Source organism: Sorex araneus, chromosome 6, assembly GCF_027595985.1.
Source record: "Sorex araneus isolate mSorAra2 chromosome 6, mSorAra2.pri, whole genome shotgun sequence".
NCBI lineage: Eukaryota > Metazoa > Chordata > Mammalia > Eulipotyphla > Soricidae > Sorex > Sorex araneus.
In genome coordinates this window covers 69,691,758-69,710,912 of record NC_073307.1, presented here as the reverse complement: position 1 = coordinate 69,710,912, position 19,155 = coordinate 69,691,758, and the positions used below count along the sequence as shown (strand labels likewise).

General features: G+C 41.5%; 1 protein-coding gene across 4 annotated transcripts in view; it reads left to right on the top strand.

Annotated features, from left to right (window-relative positions):
• Positions 1–3: 3 nt before the first annotated feature.
• The window catches only part of PPHLN1 (periphilin 1), a 140,710-nt gene continuing 121,558 nt past the window's right edge, over positions 4–19,155 (top strand). For 2 of the 4 annotated variants that reach the window (XM_055141189.1, XM_055141186.1), the window contains exons 1-2: positions 4–73; positions 5,517–5,604. The gene's annotated coding sequence lies outside the window, so the exon portion shown is untranslated. The remainder of the gene's footprint in view (positions 74–5,516; positions 5,605–19,155) is intronic. The other 2 variants (XM_055141187.1, XM_055141184.1) reach the window with 2 other exon arrangements.

The window sequence follows — 19,155 nt, the reverse complement described above, 5'->3', positions numbered from 1 at the left end:
GCCGGAAGTGCCGGCCGCAGCGCCGCGACGAGCGGCCGCCTGCCTGTGCGGGGTGTCGCGGTGCGCGGAGGCGGTGAGTGCGTCCGGCCTGCCGAGAGGGAGCCGCCGCGCGGGCTCGGGCGGGCGGGCCGTGGGTCCGGCCGCTGCGTTTGGGCCGTGCAGCGATTCTGCCAGATCCACTTTGGGGGGGCTGGAGGAGGACCCCCGCAGAGTGTGGACGGCAGGAGAGCGCCCGGTCCGAGGGAACGGGCGCGCCGGCGAGCAGCGGGGACGCGCCGGGCGCGTTTCGGAGACGCACGTGCGCGCATCGGCGGGGCCGGCCAGCCGGGGTGGGCGCGGGGCTGCTCGGGGGCAGCGAGTGGAGAGGCCCCGGCGCGCCCGGAGCGCCCAGAGAGGAACGCCGGGGCTGCTGCCGCCCTCCTGTCCCAGCGCACGCGGCCCCGACGGCGGCACCCCCGACCGAAGCCTTTGTGCTGTGCGGGCGGGGGCTGGTGCTGGAGCGGCCCGTGCCGGCGGCAGTGGGGGCCGGGAGACGCCCCTGGGCTCTGCGCGCGGCCCCTGGGTCCGACTCGCGCGTCCCGGAGGCAGTCAGTTGTCTCAGCTACTATTTGCTCCTCTGGTTTGTCAGGTGTGGGCGGTGGCCCCAGGCGGCGGTCTCGGCTTCCCCAGGGCCCTGCAGCCCCATCGCGCGGCTTCTCCGGCTCGCCGCCCCCTGCTAAAGCCCGTTCCGTCGTAGCCTTCTCTAGGGGGTCTTGTGCAACTTCACAGTCAGGACCCTTGCCGTGCGCCAGTCGCCCTCCACGTCCTTACCAGAGTCTCCCACGTGTGTCGTGTTGCTTGTCTCGCTCTTGCCAAGCTGGACTATGGGCGAGAGGATTCAACTAGTCTTGCACGTTTTCGTCACCCCGGCGCCAAGTGTCAGTCATGTATCGCTGAGTGATCACTTACTGTAGGTTCAGTCTCGGAAGTGGGGGTAGTCGACATGCCCTCTCCCGACTTGACCATGTTAAGAACCTTCCAGAAGAGTCAGCTGCTCAGCTCCAGCTGATTGTAATTTTGTGGAAATCATGATCCCAGTGGTGGTAGGATGCCAGTTTCATCAAGCAAAGTTGTAAATAGTGTTTTAAAATCCCCAGTTCTCAAGTGTTGTCAATGGAATGGCATTTTGTTAAAGAAACAAAACCAAAGCCTTTGAGCAGGAACACAAATCATTCGAGGTCTTTTAGTCACCAGTTTGGAATCTGTTTTAAGTGTAGACTGCAGAAATGGGTCTTGTGGAGAAGGCGAGAGTCTGAATTGCGTCTTGATGGAAAGCTCCCTGGAAGTTGAGTGAGAGAAAGGAAAGAACTGTCCCTTAGGCATCACTTCTGACAGGTCTTGGGGAACCGTACATGGTGCCAAGGATCTTATCCGTCTGTCAGTCTGATTCTTTTTGGAGGCAGTCAGATATTACAGCTAGCTATTTGCTCCTCTAATTTGTCAGGTGTGGGCGATTAAGCGAAGGACTTACTTGTGAAGCGTCTGCTGTACTGTTGGGGTGTAGCTCTGTCACTGGTTTCCTTTAATCTGTTCTCCATACTTGCAAGTTTATCTTTGGAAGATATTTTCTCCCTCACCTCACTTCTAGACCAGCGAAGAGGGTAGAGTTACCCACTTAGGGGAAAACTTTCTTAGACATAAAAGCTGATAATGAGTTCCTCTCAACAAGTTTATTGTTTTTTTTTTTTTTTTTGGCTTTTTGGGTCACACCCGGCGATGCATAGAGGTTACTCCTGGTTCATGCACTCAGGAATTATTCCTGGCGGTGCTTGGGGGACCATATGGGAAGCTGGGAATTGAACCCGGATGGGCCGCATGCAGGGCAAATGTCCTACCTGCTGTGCTATCGCTCCAGCCCCTATTGTTGCATCATTTTATGTTCTCTTTGCCCTTGCATTTTTCCTTTGTGAAGCAGTTTTATATGATGAAAAGAGTATTGATTCCAGGCTCCATTTGGCTGTAGGTTTTGAGTTTTTTAGATCTTCCATATTTAATTTGAATATCTCAGAGGATGAAATGAAAGCTTATTGAGTACCATTGCAGGTTTACTTCCTACTCTTTTGCTGTTAGAATCTAATATACATATTAGTTTCATTTTTCTCATTCTCATTCTGTATTCCCTAATATCTTTCCTTTTTTGGATCTCTGTTCTCTATTTATTGTTAACAAACAATCTCAAAATTTAAATTTTCTTTGCTGTCATACCATTCTGGCAGTTATCTTTCTTGGAGCACTGAAAAACAATTCTGGTAGGAAATTTATTTTTTTCCCCACTTTATTTAAACACCTTGGTTTAAAAAGTTGTTCATGATTTGTTCCAGGCATTCAGTGTTCCAACAGCAATTCTACCACCACCATCACCTTCTCTCCATCACTGTCTCCGTTTCCCCAACCACCCCTCAAGCCTGCCGCCGTAGCAGGCCCACAATCATTTATTTTTTATTGTTTGTTACCATTAAATGGTTAATGGAATGATCAAAAAGTTATTTTCATAGAAAAGAGTTTGTGAGAATTTTTGTCTCTCACCCTGGGGGCAGTAATTCCTTGCCTGAGGTTATACTAAGCTGTTGTTGAAAATTAAGTCTTCTGTATTAATGTTTTTGTTAGTCGACATTGGTTGTCTTTTGCATTACATCCTATCAATTTGGTGTGTTACTACTGTCATGTCAGTGTTGTAAAGAAACTTTATTTTTATCATTTTATTTGGCACCAGTTACAGCTTTTTGTTTTGTTTTGTTGTTGAGATAGTGCTCAGTCCTTACTCAGGGCTCTGCTCAGAGATGGTTGCTGGTGGTTCTTGAGGAACCATATGGTTTGCTCGAACCAGGTAGGCCATCTGCAAGGCAAGTGCTTGGCCTACTGTGTAGTCTCTTTGGCCCTCAAGTGATAGTTTTTTCCCACACAGGGCTTAACTGAAAATTTTATTTTTAATTTAGTTGTCTAAAATGCTAACCATCATTTTTCAGTTGTAATAGTATTAGTTCTAGGTTTAAATTATTGTGAACAATTTTATAAAAATAAAATTAAAAAGTAAATCAGCTCTTAAGTGCTTTTTGTTTCAGTGTGGGCTGTCTGAATGTTTGCTCTAAATTGGTAGCTCTCATTCTCAGATAAAATTAATTTAACATGTTTAAAACTCATTGATTTAAGGATTCTACCCCAGGAATTGGTATTTTTAAAAAGTTTATTAGATAATTCTAAAGTGTAATCAAAGTTGAGAATCACTACATAAGGTGCTGGAGCTAAAGCTAATAGATTCTCATTGGTACCTTTGGCACAGAAATAAAGTTCTATTAGAAGGGTGACAGGATTCATAATTTAATAGTGCTTAGAAGTTTGCTGAATAATTAAGTACAAACTATATATTCCTCAGAATGGATCTTGAGATAGCCTATGAATAATATATTTACTTGGCAAGTATTAGTAGGAACCTTGCTAGGCAGTAGGAGTAACTGAGGTGCACAGTGATCACCTCTGTAGCTGTGTTTGGGAGGGAAAGAGGAAGAAAAGCAAATCGAATTTTATTATGTGTTCCTATCATAGTAGTGAAACAAAGAAGGACTACTTTAATTCTGTATGGAAATATAAAAAAAGCTGATGTTTGGATTGAATCCTGAGGGAAGATCAAAGGGGGAAGGCAGTTAAGTAGAAGAAAAATAAAGGCAGAGGATTAAGTATGCCACACTTTCAGATAACAAGTAGTGTGATAGGTTGTGGAGACTTTGGGGAATCGTAGGAAATGAAGCTAGAAAGGCAGGAGCAAACTTTAAAAAACCATTTTTCAAGTTTAGGCTTAATTCAGTTCTTAAGGATTTTCCCATCCTCCTCTCTGACCCCCAAACCCCTGAGACTTTTTTCAAATCAGGTTTCTCATCTGAGTGACATGAATTTTCAGGTGGTGCATTCTTGGTGCATTGGTGCTGGGAGCCAGGAGACCTGTCAGGGTTTAGGGAAGTTCAATGGCTAGAGTAATGGTATTCTTGGAAAGACATTGGTAGCAGGAAGCAAAGTCTAGATATTTCTGCCTTATATGTTGAGGTGATGGAAATGAATTTAGTGAATAGTTAGAAATGAAAAGTTTTAGGTAGTGTATGACTTGAGTGTCTGATATGGACCTGTGGATATTTTGTGGTGCTATTGATTAACAGTGCACTGTAGCACTGTTGTCCCATTATTCATCAGTTTGCTTAAGCTGGCACTAGTAATGTCTCCATTGTGAGACTTGTTACGGTTTTTGGCATATCGAATACACCATGGGTAGCTTGCCAGGCTCTGCCGTATGGGTGGGATACTCTCGGTAGCTTGCCAGGCTCTCTGGGAGGGACGGAGGAATCAAACCCGGGTCGGCTGTGTGCAAGGCAAACACCCAACCGCTGTGCTATCGCTCCAGTTCTGTAATTTAATATGTAAAAGAAAAAGGTGAATAAAACAAGCTGGAAAAACATTAAATGTTGTCTATTCAGGCCTTTAGTAGGTGATACGCCTTTTAACAACAACAAAACAACCAATCTTCAACTAAGAAGCAAAAATGTAAGAGAATTGCCAGCAGATATCTCTTGTTGAGGCTCTAAATTTCACCTACAAATTTACCAGAGAAAACTGGTGCTTTTACTTCCAATTCAGAAGGTTCTCAGGAGAACAGTCATCTATTGAAAAATCTACACTAGAATAACTATGTATTATCCCCATCAAGGACCACAGGCAACCTTGTAGGCTACATACCGTTACTGTTTCTTTTTTTTTTTTTTAATACAAACTTTTAGATGGTGTGTGTGGGTGTAGTGTTTACAGACTGGATATGGTCACAGTGGTAGTATGCCTGCCACCTCTATTCTAAAGCAGCAAAGGTAACACAATATAATAAAGCAAACACATTTAAGTAATTCTGGAGGGAAGTAACCATGAAAATAATGAATAAATCATCTGAATTTCCATTTATTCTGTAACACAGAATGGTTTGGGGGATCTCAGTACCATTATACATTTTCCAAATTACAAAATCATCCTTCTTGATTGAGTAGGAGACTCCAGTCTAATAATGAACACCAGTTTTTTTTTTTGGGAGGGGGGAGTGGGGAGTCACATTCGACAATGCTCAGGGGTTAGTTCTAGAAAAGATTATGAAGCAGATTTTGGACAAGTGTGAGCTGTTTTACCATGCTAAATTAGAGATTTCTCAGAGGTATCCTCTTGAAAGGATTCAGGATGGAAGTTCATATATGGGAGTTAAAATTTGTCAAGAGGGAGAGTGTTACTAGCACGAATACATTTACTTCATGGATATCTAGCACATCCATGACATAAATTGCTCTAGCTGCTTGGTATTTACCAGTAAAAAGCATAGAGATTCCTGCTTTCGTTAATGCTATAACATTTTTTTTTTTTTCAGGAGAAAAGCATTCCTGTTTTCCTGCATTGATAACAGATCTCTTGTTTCTTTTTTTTTGTTTGTTTGTTTGTTTTGGGGCCATATTCAGCAGTACTCAGGACTCCTCCTGACTTGGTGCTGGGATGGGACCACTCTCAGTAGTTTTCCAGGAATCTCGTGCTGGGAATTAAACTCAGGTATTCTTTTTCTTTTTTAAATTTTTATTTTTCCCCCTTTATTTATTTTTTTATTAATGAGTCACTGTGAGGGTGCAGTTACAGAGTTTCGTGCCTGTGTTACAGTTATATAATACTCGAGTACCCATCCTTCCACCAGTGCCCATTCTCCTCCATCGATGGCCCCAGGGTCTGCCCTCCCTGCTGTCTCCCCCCCTCAGCCCCCCCCCACCACCTCACCCCCTTTAGCTCCCCCCACAGGGAATTCCTTATTGTTCTCTCTCTCCTTTTGGTGTTTTTTTAAAAATTTTTTTTAGTTTACAGTTTTTTTTTATTTTTTATTTTTATTTTTTTATAATTTATTTATTTTTTAATTGGTTAGTCACAGTGAGGGTAGTTACAGATTCACACATTTTCGTGCTTGTTTTTCCCTCATGCAATGTTCGAGAGCCCATCCCTCCACCAGTGTCCATTCTCCACCACCCATGAACCCAGTATCCCTCCCACCCCCCAATCCCATCCCCCCCACTTCACTCCACCTCTGTGGCAGATCATTCCAATTTGTTCTCTCTCTCTCCTTTTGGGTGTCATGGTTTGCAATAGGGGTATTGAGTGGCCATCATGTTCAGTCTCTAGTCTACTTTCAGCACGCATCTCCCTCCCCGCTCGGGATTTCCAATCACATTTTACTTGGTGCTCCCTTCTCTATCTGGGATGACTTTCTCCCAGTGTGTGAGGCTAGCTTCCAAGCCATGGAGACAACCTCCTGGTATTATATACTACTGTTCTTGGGTATTAGTCTCCTACTCTGCCATTTTATATTCCACAGATGAGTGCAATCTTTCTATGTCTGTCCCTCTCTTTCTGGCTCCTTTCACTTAGCATGATACTTTCCATGTTGATCCACTTATATGCAAAGTTCATGGCTTCATCTTTTCTAACAGCTGCATAGTATTCCATTGTGTAGATGTACCAAAGTTTCTTTAACCAGTCATCTGTTCTCGGGCACTCGAGTTTTTTCCAGATTCTGGCTATTGTAAACAGTGCCGCGATGAACATATAAGTGCAGATGTCATTTCGACTATACTTTTTTTTTCTCTGGGATATATTCCCAGAAGTGGTGTTGCTGGATCAAATGGAAGCTCAATTTCTAATTTTTTGAGTAGTGTCCATATTGTTTTCCAAAGGGGCTGGACCAGTCGGCATTCTCACCAGCAGTGTAGGAGGGTCCCTTTCTCCCCACATCTACGCCAACAGCGGTTGCTTTTGTTCTTTGCACGTGAGCCAGTCTCCGTGGTGTGAGGTGGTATCTCATAGTTGTTTTGATCTGCATCTCCCTAAACTCAGGTATTCTTGATGCAGAGCATATACTCCAGCCCTTTGAGCCATCTATCCAGCATGAAACAGATTTCTTTTCTTTTCTTTTTTTTTTTTTTCTTTTTGGGTCACACCCAATGATGCACAGAGGTCACTCCTGGCTCTGCACTCAGGAATTACCCCTGGCAGTGCTCAGGAGACCATATGGGATGCTGGGAATCGAACCCAGGTCGACTGCGTGCAAGGCGAACGACCTACGCACTGTGCTATCGCTCCAGCCCCCATGAAACAGATTTCTTAAGGATGAGAGAAGTTGTGTATTTTAACATGGGCTTCAGCATAGCTGCTTGATTAGGATAACAAGATTGGAGGATCTCAAAGGTAAGATAGGAAAGGACATGGAAAGGTGAAGAAGTTAATCATGAGGATTATCTGGACAAAAGCATTCTAGGTGGGGTGTTACAGTGCAAAGGCTATTAAAAACCATCAATACAGCAGATAAGGTGTTTGCTTTGCATGCAACTGACCTGGGTTCCATCCCTGGCACCCCAGATGATCCTAAGCCTATCAAGAGTGATTCCTGCATTTGAGCCAGGAGTTAGCTCTAAGTACTACTGGGATGTGCTCCCAAACCCAGTGTCCAAACAAAAAAAAATTGTTTGAAAATTACAAGACGCTATTTGACGTTAAGCAGATTTTACCAAAGAATCCTACCTGATTACTCTCCAGTATCATCATTATATCATTTTTCTCTAATAGCTTTCTTTTCTGTTGCCTTAATTTAAAATCCAGTTAAGGCCCATCTTTTTTTTTTTTAAACAGTTGAATATCCTTAGTATATAATCATCAAACTATGTCTTTTACCTTTCCTCATATACAAGGTTGCATTTGTAATTTTCTGTTTACATTTCTACCCTTTATAATAGTTGGGAAATTTGAGGATAGAGAAAGTTTACTAACTTTTGCCTCATCAATACTGTTTAGGTTATTGTAGATACAACGCTAGTGAATGTTTATTATTTTGATACACTTAACTAATTTAGCCATGGTCTTATGTTCTACCTTTTAATATATTTTATTATGGAAAATGTCATAATTTAAATAATAAAACATTATTACTTGTATTTTGTGAGAATAATAAGAGTACATTTAAAAATGAAATACCTGCATATTCTGTAAAGATGTAACTAATATCTTTTAGACATTACAGATGTAATATTTTGATATATTCACTGGTAAGAGATAATTTAAAAAATGTGATTGTTGCCTTTCAGGAGTTTTCTTTATACTTTAGTCTGTAAGTACTGTAGAGGCATGCATCTTTAACTATTGTTATTTGTAATAAAACTAATTTTATTTTATAAATTACTATACACAGTAATTACAATTTAAAATTAATATCATGTTTTATATTAACATTTCTTTAGGGGGGTTGGGTCACACCCCATGGTGCTCAGGGTTTACTCCTGGCTCTGTGCTCAGAGATCTCTCTGAGAGTGGGGGTGGATTCTGAGTCCACAGGGGTTGCTGAGGAGTGAACTTGTCTTGGCTGTGTTAAGGCAAGTGACCTAACATCTGTGCCCTGTATCATCTCTCTGTCCCCAACATCTTAAAAAAAGCTTTCTGAGGTATGGATGCATTTTCTATATTTATTTCTCTCTTTATTTTTATTTTTTATTTATTGAATCACTGTGATAACAGTTAAAAGCTTTCAAGTTTAAGTCTTGGTCATACAGTGATCAAACACCCATCCCTTCACCAGTGCATGTTATCCCCCACCAAGAACCCCAGTATACCTCCATTTGCCTCCCCCTGCCTGTGTGGCAAATGATTTCCACTTTACTCTCTTTCTACTTTGATTACATTCAATATTTCGACAAGAGACCCACCATTATTATTTGGGATTTTCCCCAACAATCAGACCTGCCGAAAAGGCATCATTAGATAATTTGTTTTCTATTGCTGATTATGAAGAGCATATGATGTTGCGTGACTGCAGTAGCAGCCCTGCAATTTGGATTTCTGGTATTTTAGTAATGTCTGGAGCTGTTTGTGGGCGGCAACTAGGGGCTTTGTCAGGGCGGGGAGAAGAGTGGGTTCCAGCCCCCATCCCGTGAGGCCCCGCTTGTTTCATGTTTCGTCACTGCAGTCTTGAAACTACAATTTATTTTTGCTTTTTGGATTACATCCGGCGATGCTCGGGGGTTACTCCTGGCTCATGCACTCAGGAATTACTCCTGGTGGTGCTTGGGGGACCATATGGGATACTGGGAATACTGGGAATCAGCCATGTGCAAGGCAAATGCCCTACCCACTGTGCTATTGCTCCAGCCCCGTGTTTTCTTTAATTACTAATATTTTTACCCGAAACTGTGGTTTCTATACTTCTGTATACTATATGATTAACTTTACTCAATTGGGTTATTATCGAAAACCATGGAGTCTGGTATATAAGTTGTTATTGGATTAACTGTGGTAATTGAAATTGTGCTAATTTTAGCAGTTTCATGGATGCTATTTGTTTCTGGTACAAATTAGGTTCTATGCAGATTTTTTTTTTTTTTTTTGCTTTTTGGGTCACACCTGGTGATGCACAGGGGTTACTCCTGGCTCTGCACTCAGGAATTACTCCTGGCGGTGCTCAGGGGACCATATGGGATGCTGGGATTTGAACCTGGGTCGGCCGCGTGCCGCGTGCAAGGCAAACGCCCTACCCGCTGTGCTATCGCTCCAGCCCCTCTATGCAGATTTTTAAATCTACAAAAGTAATTGTTAATAACCAGTCACTTTTGTGTATGTGAGCCAGATAAATTCACATTAAATTTTTTTTTTTTTAAGGCCATACCCAGCAACACTGGTATTTCTCCAGGGGTGACCCATATCTAGTGGCAGTGCTGGGTGTTTTAGCTAGGGTCAGTCATGTGCAAAGCAAGCGCCTTAACCTTTCTACTGTCTCTCTGGCTCCTAAATTGTTTTTTTTGATGTTAAGGTACCCAAACGTAACATTTCAAAGTAAATAATTGTATTTATGTTAATGGGCGGCCATTACCACCATTTACCTAGAGAGTATTTTTTATCTTTCCAAACTAAAACTCCCTACCCATTAAATAATAACTTCTGTCAGATCAATTTACATTTATTTTTAATTCTTCCATTTGTTCCTTTTTTGGAGGTTGTGACACACTGCTGTGGCGGGGTGGGGCCTGGGGAACCCTGAGATGTAGGGGTTGAACCGGAAGTTCTGGCATCCAAAGCATGTACTCCTGCCCCTAAGCGCTCCCCAACCCCTTTACTCTACTTGTTGACGCATTTCAGGATTTTAGCTGTTTGATTCACTTGTTTGTATTTTCCTCTTTGCAAATGAATTTTATTGATCATCTTATGGGTAGTGCATTACAGATAATATGATTTTAAACCTTTGTTTGTTTTTTTCTGCCTTATTTTCAGTCATTTAATTTTCATCAAAGTTTCATACTTAACTGACATTTTTGGCATCTACAAATTACGGGTCAGTTAGAGTAGAAATACTTTGTAGTTTCCCAACAGCCATGCAGATTAGGTTAATGGTCTTATTTTTGGAATTTGCTGCTAAGATACATCACAAAATCTCTTTTAGCAATGTGGTGAGCCTAGTCTAATAGACCCTCTAGAGTCTTTGAATTTCATATAAAGTGGTTTGTAGAACTATATGCTTGATTAAATTTACATATGCCTCCTTTGCTCTTAATAAAAAGCATATTTCGTAGATTTTCAACTTTCAGCATACATAAATCAAGTGTTTTGTTAATCATTTCACCTAAATTTGCTCACTGTAGATTATGTGTTCTGGAAAACTTTAAAACAAATACTCCATCAACATTTATGAATTAAGTTTTAATATTTCTGATGAGTTGATTGTTACTTTGATTTTAGGATTAGATTTTTGAGTATGGGACCTTATTTTTACAAATGTAGGAATTGCCAGACTGAATAACAGATTTTTTTTTTTAAAAGTAAGATATTTTAAAGCCAGTATTCCTAATATTTTAGTTAAAAACCAACAACCTTAAATCTGGAACAGTCCTGACAGAAATAAGGATGTGATTCTTGGAATCAGCAAAATTAGGATGAACTATCTCTTTGAATTATGGTTTGGTGGGGGGATCATACCTGGCAGTGCTCAGGGGTTATTCCTGGCTCTGCACTCAGGAATCACTCCTGGCAGGACTTGGAGACCATGTGGGATGCTGGGGTTGACCCTGGCTGGCCATCTGCAAGGTAAGCAAGCGTCTTTTCTCTTGTAGTATCTCTCTGGCCCCATCTTTAAAATTTTTCTTAAATTGAGAGTCAAAAGAGTACAGTGGATAAGATGTTTGCCTTGCCTGCAGCATTCCTGGGTTTGATCCTTTGACATTCCATATAGTCCTTTGAGCCCCTCCAGGAGTGATTCCTGAGTGCAGTCAGGAGTAACCCCTGAGTACTGCCGACTGTGGCCCAAAACCAAAAATAAAAAAATAATTAAAAAATTATTTTTATGCTGGGAATATATCCCAGAGAGGCAAAAAAGTACAATCGAAACAACATCTGCACATGTATGTTCATCGCAGCACTGTTTACAATAGCCAGAATCTGGAAAAAACCCGAATGCCCCAAAACGGATGACTGGTTGAGGAAACTTTGGTACATCTATACAATGGAATACTATGCAGCTGTTAGAAAAAAGGAAGTCAAGAATTTTGTAGTTAAGTGGATGGGCATGAAAAGTTTCATGCTGAGTGAAATGAGTCAGAAAGAGAGAGACAGACATAGAAAGACTGCACTCATCTATGGTATATAGAATATCAGAGTGGGAGACTAATACCCAAGAACTGTAGAAATAAGTACCAGGAGGTTGACCCCATGGCTTCGCGGCTGGCCTCACGTTCCGGGGAAAGGGCAACTCAGAGAAGCGATCACCAACTACATTGTAGTTGAAGGCCATGTGGGGGAAGGGAGTTGCGGGCTGAATGAGGGCTAGAGACTGAGCACAGAGGCCACTCAACACCTTTATTGCAAACCACAACAGCTAATTAGAGAGAGAGAACAGAAGGGAATGCCCTGCCACAGTGGCAGGGTGGGGTGGGGGGGAGATGGGATTGGGGAGGGTGGGAGGGACGCCGGGTTTACGGGTGGTGGAGAATGGGCACTGGTGAAGGGATGGGTTCCCGAACTTTGTATGAGGGAAGTATAAGCACAAAAGTGTATAAATCTGTAACTGTACCCTCACGGTGATTCTCTAATTAAAAATAAATAAATTATAAAAAAAAATAAAAAAAAATAAAAATTATAAAGCTATTAATTAAAAAAAATTATTATTTTAAAGAACAAATATTTGGCCAAAACAAAAACTCATTAAGGGAAATTTTGCTTGATAACAGAATTATATGTCTCTTGAAATGTTTTCAAAGAATATTTTGAATTATTAAATGGTATTAATGACGCATTAAGTAAAATAATAAGAGGCAAAATATTGTATTCTGTATCCTCTGTTATGTCTAAGACATATGTATTATTTAGCATGCTTGTGTACTATGTGTGGTATAAAAAAAGGCAGCGATAAAAAAAAAATTATTTTTAAATTATTGGGTTAAACTCTGGTGCTGAAGGGAACCCTGTTGTGCTGGGAGTTGAGATGGCATGGGCTGTTGCATGCAGGTGAAATTAACTCCTGCTGCTGCTTTTTGACCTGGAGTAGAATTACGTCATTTGGGAGGTGGCAGGGGCACTCACCAACAGTGCTCAGGACTCACTCCTGGCTCTGCGCTCAGGTATCACTTCTGGCAGGGCTGGGGAACCTTATTTGTTGCTGGGAATTGAACATGGATGGGAGAAGTAGGTACCTGCCCCTCTGCTGCTGCTCTGGGCCCCAACATTTTGTTGTAATGAAACTTGGGTGGCCTCTAGTGGTCAGTGTGGTTTCTTTTATTCTTAAGGGTGTGTTGACCATATTTTTTATGCTAAGAGTTTTACTTATAGTGAAGACTAACTTTTTCTTTTTTTCTTTTTTTTTTAAAGTTATAAAGGTGCTTTTATTTTAGTTATTAGTGATGTTAGCTGTACTTTTTTTTTAAATTAATTTATTTATTTTTAATTCGTGAATCACCATGAGGGCACATTTACAGATTTATACACTTTTGTGCTTATACTTCCCTCATACAAAGTTCGGGAACCCATCCCTTCACCAGTGCCCATTCTCCACCACCAGTAAACCCAGCATCCCTCCCACCCTCCCCAATCCCATCTCCCCCCACCCCACCCTGCCACTGTGGCAGGGCATTCCCTTCTGTTCTCTCCCTCTAATTAGCTGTTGTGGTTTGCGATAAAGGTGTTGAGTGGCCACTGTGCTCAGTCTCTAGCCCTCATTCAGCCCGCAACTCCCTTCCCCCACATGGCCTTCGACTACATTATAGTTGGTGATCCCTTCTCTGAGTTGCCCTTTCCCCAGAATGTGAGGCCAGCCTCCAAGCCATGGAGTCAACCTCCTAGTACTTATTTCTACAATTCTTGGGTGTTAGGAAGACTAACTTTTTCTATTGCTAAGTTTACACAGACACATTCTTTTAAGTTTTTTGGGCAGCGGACGGGGTTTGGGCCACTCTTGGCTCTGCTCAGGGCTTAGGGTTCACTCCTGGTGGGGGGGGGGGAAGACACCATCTGGGTTGCTTATTCGCACCCCCTGTGCTGTACTACTGCTCTGGCTCACAAGTTTTTTTTTATGATAATAATTTATTGAAGTTAATATTAAATCATTAGATAAAATTTGAATGATAGCATAGTGAAAGATAGCCACAGGTACCGGTCTTTATATAATAGTTTCTATATATATTTCCCCCCCCTTTTTATTGATTCACTGTGAGGTACAATAACAAAACTTTCATGTTTGAACTTCGATCATACAGTCATCAAACACCCATCCCTTCATCCGTGCACGTTTCCCACCATCAAAGTTCCCCTATGCAATCCCCACCCCCATTCCGCTCCTACCCCTGCCTGTGTGGTAGACACTTGGCACAATAATCTTTCTCTAATTTGGGTACTTCTGTATTTCGAGACCAGTCCTACCATCACTCACACCTGCCGAAAAGGCAATGCTAGACAATTTTTTTGTATTGCTTGTTATGGATACAATATAATGTCTAGAAATTTTAAAATTTTAATAATTAGGGTCTGGAGAGATCGCTGCAGCAAGTTGCTCGGGTCCGAGATTCGTTTGTGTGTCTCTGGATCATGGACATGTGGGAGCTTAAGTAGATGCTGGCTGTATGTGGGTGTCATCTCACAGTCCCATTGGGGCGGGGGGTGGGGGGAAGGAGAAGGGCCGACTTCTCCCCTGTCCTGTGAGGCCTGGCATTTGCCATCACTGCCACTTGTACCTGGAGCTTTTTGCTGAGTTCTGGAAGATGGCGGTTCCAGGATTTCTAGGGGGCAGGCAGCAGGATGGCGTCTGCCCCCATCTGGAGTGACCCGGAGGAAGTGGCCCATTGCAAAGTCCAGGGCCATCTCTGCAGCAAGTTGCTGGGTTCTGAAATTTGTTTGTGTATCTTGGCCCACAAGTTCTTATGGCTTTATTTACCACTAGCTCCCTTCCTTCCAAGGTCATCTAAAACTTTACGTTTGATTCATGGAATGATTCAAGTTATCTATTCTTTAATTTTTAGTGATAACCCTGTAAATTTCCAATGTCTTTGTGGTCCTTGGAGCAAACCCAGGGCCTTTATATATTTGAAGTATGTGCTCTGTCACTGAGCCATAGCCTTAACCTCATATTTCAAATTATATCTAGTTAAGAGTGATAGTACAGCAGGGAGGGTGTTTGCCTTGCATGCAGCTGACCTAGGTTTGATACCTGGCATCCCGTGTGGTCTCAGCATCACCAGGAGTAATTCCTGAGTGTCATACCAGGAGTAACCCCTGAGAATAGCTGGGTGTGACACAAAAAGCAAAAAAAAAAAAAAAAAAGTTTGCAACATTTCTTTAAAACTATTTAAGAAAAAGTTATTTAGAACTTATTTTTATTATTTAATTTTTCACAAATTTATTTTTTCTTATTACTTGCAAATTCTTTTTGTCTTTGTTTTTGAGTCCCATCTGGTGATACTGAAAGGTTACTCCCAGTTCTGTGCTCTGGGTTCACTCCTAGTGGAGCTCTGGCAACCGTGTCATGCCAGGGATTGAGCTAGAGCCTCTAGCATGAAAACCAGTCCTTTGACCCTGGCCCTACAGATTCTTTTTGTAATTTATGTATTTTTTGGTTTATATTCATTTTTATTATCACTTAATAAGCTAGGCTGATTGATTAAAAACATTAATCTTTAGAATAGATATTATAATAATTTTTTATTAATGCAGAGGAAAGTTTCACCAGCCACCCAGTTCTCCCTAGTGGCAGAACTGGTTGCATTCATTAGTTCCATTCTCTCGATTATTTATAGCCCTAGAAATAGTCTTTGTCAAACATATAGACTCATAGACTGCTTTTAAAAAAACAGTAGTGGCACGCACTGTATCTTAATGAACCGTCCCCTCTTTTCAAACTAGCATTGCACATAAGCTTGGAAATTATTTGCATGGTAATTTTGTTTGAATTTACAACGACTTAATCTGTACTTTCCACAGACATTTTATTTTATTTTTTATTTTTTTTAATTAAAAAAAAATTTTTAATTGAATCACCATGAGAAAAGTTACAAAGCTTTCAGGTTTTAGTCTCAGTCATACAATGATCAAAGACTCATCCCTTCACCAGAGCACATGTTCCACCACCAAGAACCCCAGTATACCTCCCATCCCAACCCACCCCCCGTCTGTGTAGCTAATGATTTTCACTTTACTCTCTCTTTATTTTGATTACATTACATATTTCAACAGAAAACTCGCTATGATTATTTGGAATTTTCCCCCAACAGTCAGACCTTCCGAAAAGGTATCATTTGATAATATATTTTCCATTGCTGAGAATGAAGAACATGAGGTTATGGATTTCTGGTATTTAGTAATTAAGTCCAGAGAAATTTCTGCTAGAAGTTGCATCACCTCAAGCTCGTACCTCTGTTTAGTGGGGTCCACAAGATGGCTGCCGGTGAAAGGAAAGGCCGAGAGAGAAAAACCTTTCCCCTCCTTGGGGCAGCATAGGGTCGTAGCTTAGTTCACAGTCTAGAGGCATTTCTGCAAGAAGCCGCTGGGTACCGAAAGTAGTTAGTGGGCCTCTGGAATCATGGAATGGAGGAGCCATTAGTGTGCAGCCGCTTGGGTCTCCCAAATTTCTATTTTTATCTGTCTCCAGGCATTCAAAAAAAATTATTTATTTATTTATTTTTATTATTTTTAATAAATTTATTTATTTTTAATTAATGAATCACCATGAGGGTACAGTTACGGATTTATACACATCTGTGCTTATGCTTCCCCCATACAAAGTTCGGGAACCCATCCCTTCACCAGTGCCCATACTCCACCACCAGTAAACCCAGCATCCCTCCCATCCTCCCCAATCCCATCTCCCCCCACCCCACCCTGCCACTGTGGCAGGGCATTCCCTTCTGTTCTCTCCCTCTAATTAGCTATTGTGGTTTGCAATAAAGGTGTTGAGTGGCCACTGTGCTCAGTCTCTAGCCCTCATTCAGCCCGCAACTCCCTTCTCCCACATGGCCTTCGACTACATTATAGTTGGTGATCCCTTCTCTGAGATGCCCTTTCCCCAGAATGTGAGGCCAGCCTACTAGCCATGGAGTCAACCTCCTGGTAGTTGTTTCTACAATTCTTGGGTGTTAGTCTCCCACTCTGTTATTCTATATGTCATAGATGAGTGCAATCTTTCTATGTCTGTCTCTCTCTTTCTGACTCATTTCACTTAGCATGAAACTTTTCATGCCGATCCACTTAAATAAAAAATTTGTGACTTCCTTTTTTCTAACAGCTGCATAGTATTCCATTGTATAGATGTACCAAAGTTTCCTCAACCAGTCATCCGTTCTAGGGCATTCGGGTTTTTTCCAGATTCTGGCTATTGTAAACAGTGCTGCGATGAACATACATGTGCATATGCCATTTCGATTATACTTTTTTGCCTCTCTGGGATATATTCCCAGCAGTGGTATTGCTGGGTCAAATGGGAGCTCAATTTCTAATTTTTTGAGAATCGTCCATATTGTTTTCCAGAAGGGCTGAACCAGTCGGCATTCCCACCAGCAGTGTAGGAGGGTCCCTTTCTCGCCACATCCTCTCCAACAGCGGTTGCTTTTGTTCTTTTGGATGTGCGCTAGTCTCTGTGGTGTGAGGTGGTATCTTGTGGTTGTTTTGATCTGCATCTCTCTGATGATTGGTGATGTAGAGCACTTTTTCATGTGCCTTTTGGCCATTCTTATTTCTTCTTTGGTAAAGTTTCTGTTCATTTCTTCGCCCCATTTTTTGATGGGGTTGGATGTTTTCTTCTTGTAGAGTTCAACCAGTGCTTTATATACCATTGATATCAACCCCTTATCTGATGGGTATTGTGTAAATATCCTTTCCCATTCTGTGGATAGTCTTTGGATTCTGGTCACTGTATCTTTTGCAGTGCAGAAGCTTTTTAGTTTAATGTAGTCCCATTTGTTGATCTCTGTTTTTACTAGATTGCTTAGTTCTGTGTCACCTTTGAAGATACCTTTATCTTCAATATCGTGGAGGGTTTTGCCGACCTTGTCTTCAATGTACCTTATGGTTTGTGGTCTAATGTTGAGGTCTTCAATCCATTTTGATCTGACTTTTGTGCATGGTGTCAGGTCAAGGTCTAAACCCATTTTTTTGCATGTGATTGTCCAGTTGTGCCAGCACCATTTGTTAAAGAGGCTTTCCTTGCTCCACATCTCTTGCTCCCTTACCAAAGATTAGATGATCATACATTTGGGGTTGTGTGTAAGGGTATTCCACCCTGTTCCATTGGTCTACGGCTCTGCCTTTGTTCCAGTACCATGCTGTTTTAATTGTTACTGCTTTGTAGTAAAGATTGAGGTTGGGGAGGGTGATGCCTCCCATCGTCTTTTTCCCAAGAATTGTTTTAGCTATCCTTGGACGTTTGTTGTTCCATATGAATTTTAAGATTGCTTGATCCATTTCTTTGAAGAATGTCATGGGTATACTTATAGGGATCGCGTTGAATCTGTATAATGCTTTGGGGAGTATTGCCATTTTGACAACATTGATTCTCCCTATCCACGAGCAGGGTATATGTTTCCATTTCCTCATGTCCTCTTTGATTTCATGGAGTAGCGTTTTGTAGTTTACTTTGTAGAGGTCTTTTACTTCCTTGGTTAAACTGATTCCGAGGTACTTGATTTTCTGGGGCACGATTATGAATGGGATTGCTTTTTTTATGTCCCTTTCCTCTGCCTCATTGTTTGCATATATGAAGGCCATGGATTTTTGGGTATTGATTTTGTAGCCTGCAACTTTACTGTATAAGTCTATTGTTTCTAAGAGTTTCTTAGTAGAGGTTTTAGGCTTCTCTAGATATAGTATCATATCGTCTGCAAATAGTGAGAGTTTGATTTCTTCCTTTCCTATCTGGATGCCCTTAATCTCTTTTTCTTGTCTAATAGCTATCGCAAGTACTTCCAGTACTATATTGAAGAGGAGTGGTGAGAGTGGGCATCCTTGTCTTGTGCCTGATCTCAGAGGAAAGGCCCTTAGTTTTTCCCCGTTGAGGATAATGCTTGCCGTAGGCTTGTGATAGATGGCTTCGACTATCTTGAGGAAAGTTCCTCCAAACCCCATTTTGGCGAGGGTTTTCATCATGAAAGGATGTTGGATCTTGTCAAATGCTTTCTCTGCATCTATTGATATGATCATATGGTTTTTATCTTTGCTTTTATTGATATGGCGGATTATGTTGATTGATTTCCGAATGTTAAACCATCCTTGCATCCCTGGGATGAATCCCACTTGGTCGTGATGTATGATCTTTTTGATGAGTTGTTGGATCCTATTTGCCAGTATTTTGTTGAGGATCTTCGCCTCGGTGTTCATCAGGGATATTGGTCTGTAATTTTCTTTCTTAGTGGTGTCTTTGTTTGCTTTTGGTATTAGGGAGATGTGTGCTTCATAGAAACTGTTTGGGAGATTTCCTGTTTTTTCAATTTCCTGGAAAAGTTTGAGGAAAACAGGCAGCAGGTCTTCTTTAAATGTTTGGAAGAATTCGCCAGTGAAACCATCTGGGCCTGGGGTTTTGTTTTTGGGGAGGTTTTTGATCACAGTTTCAAT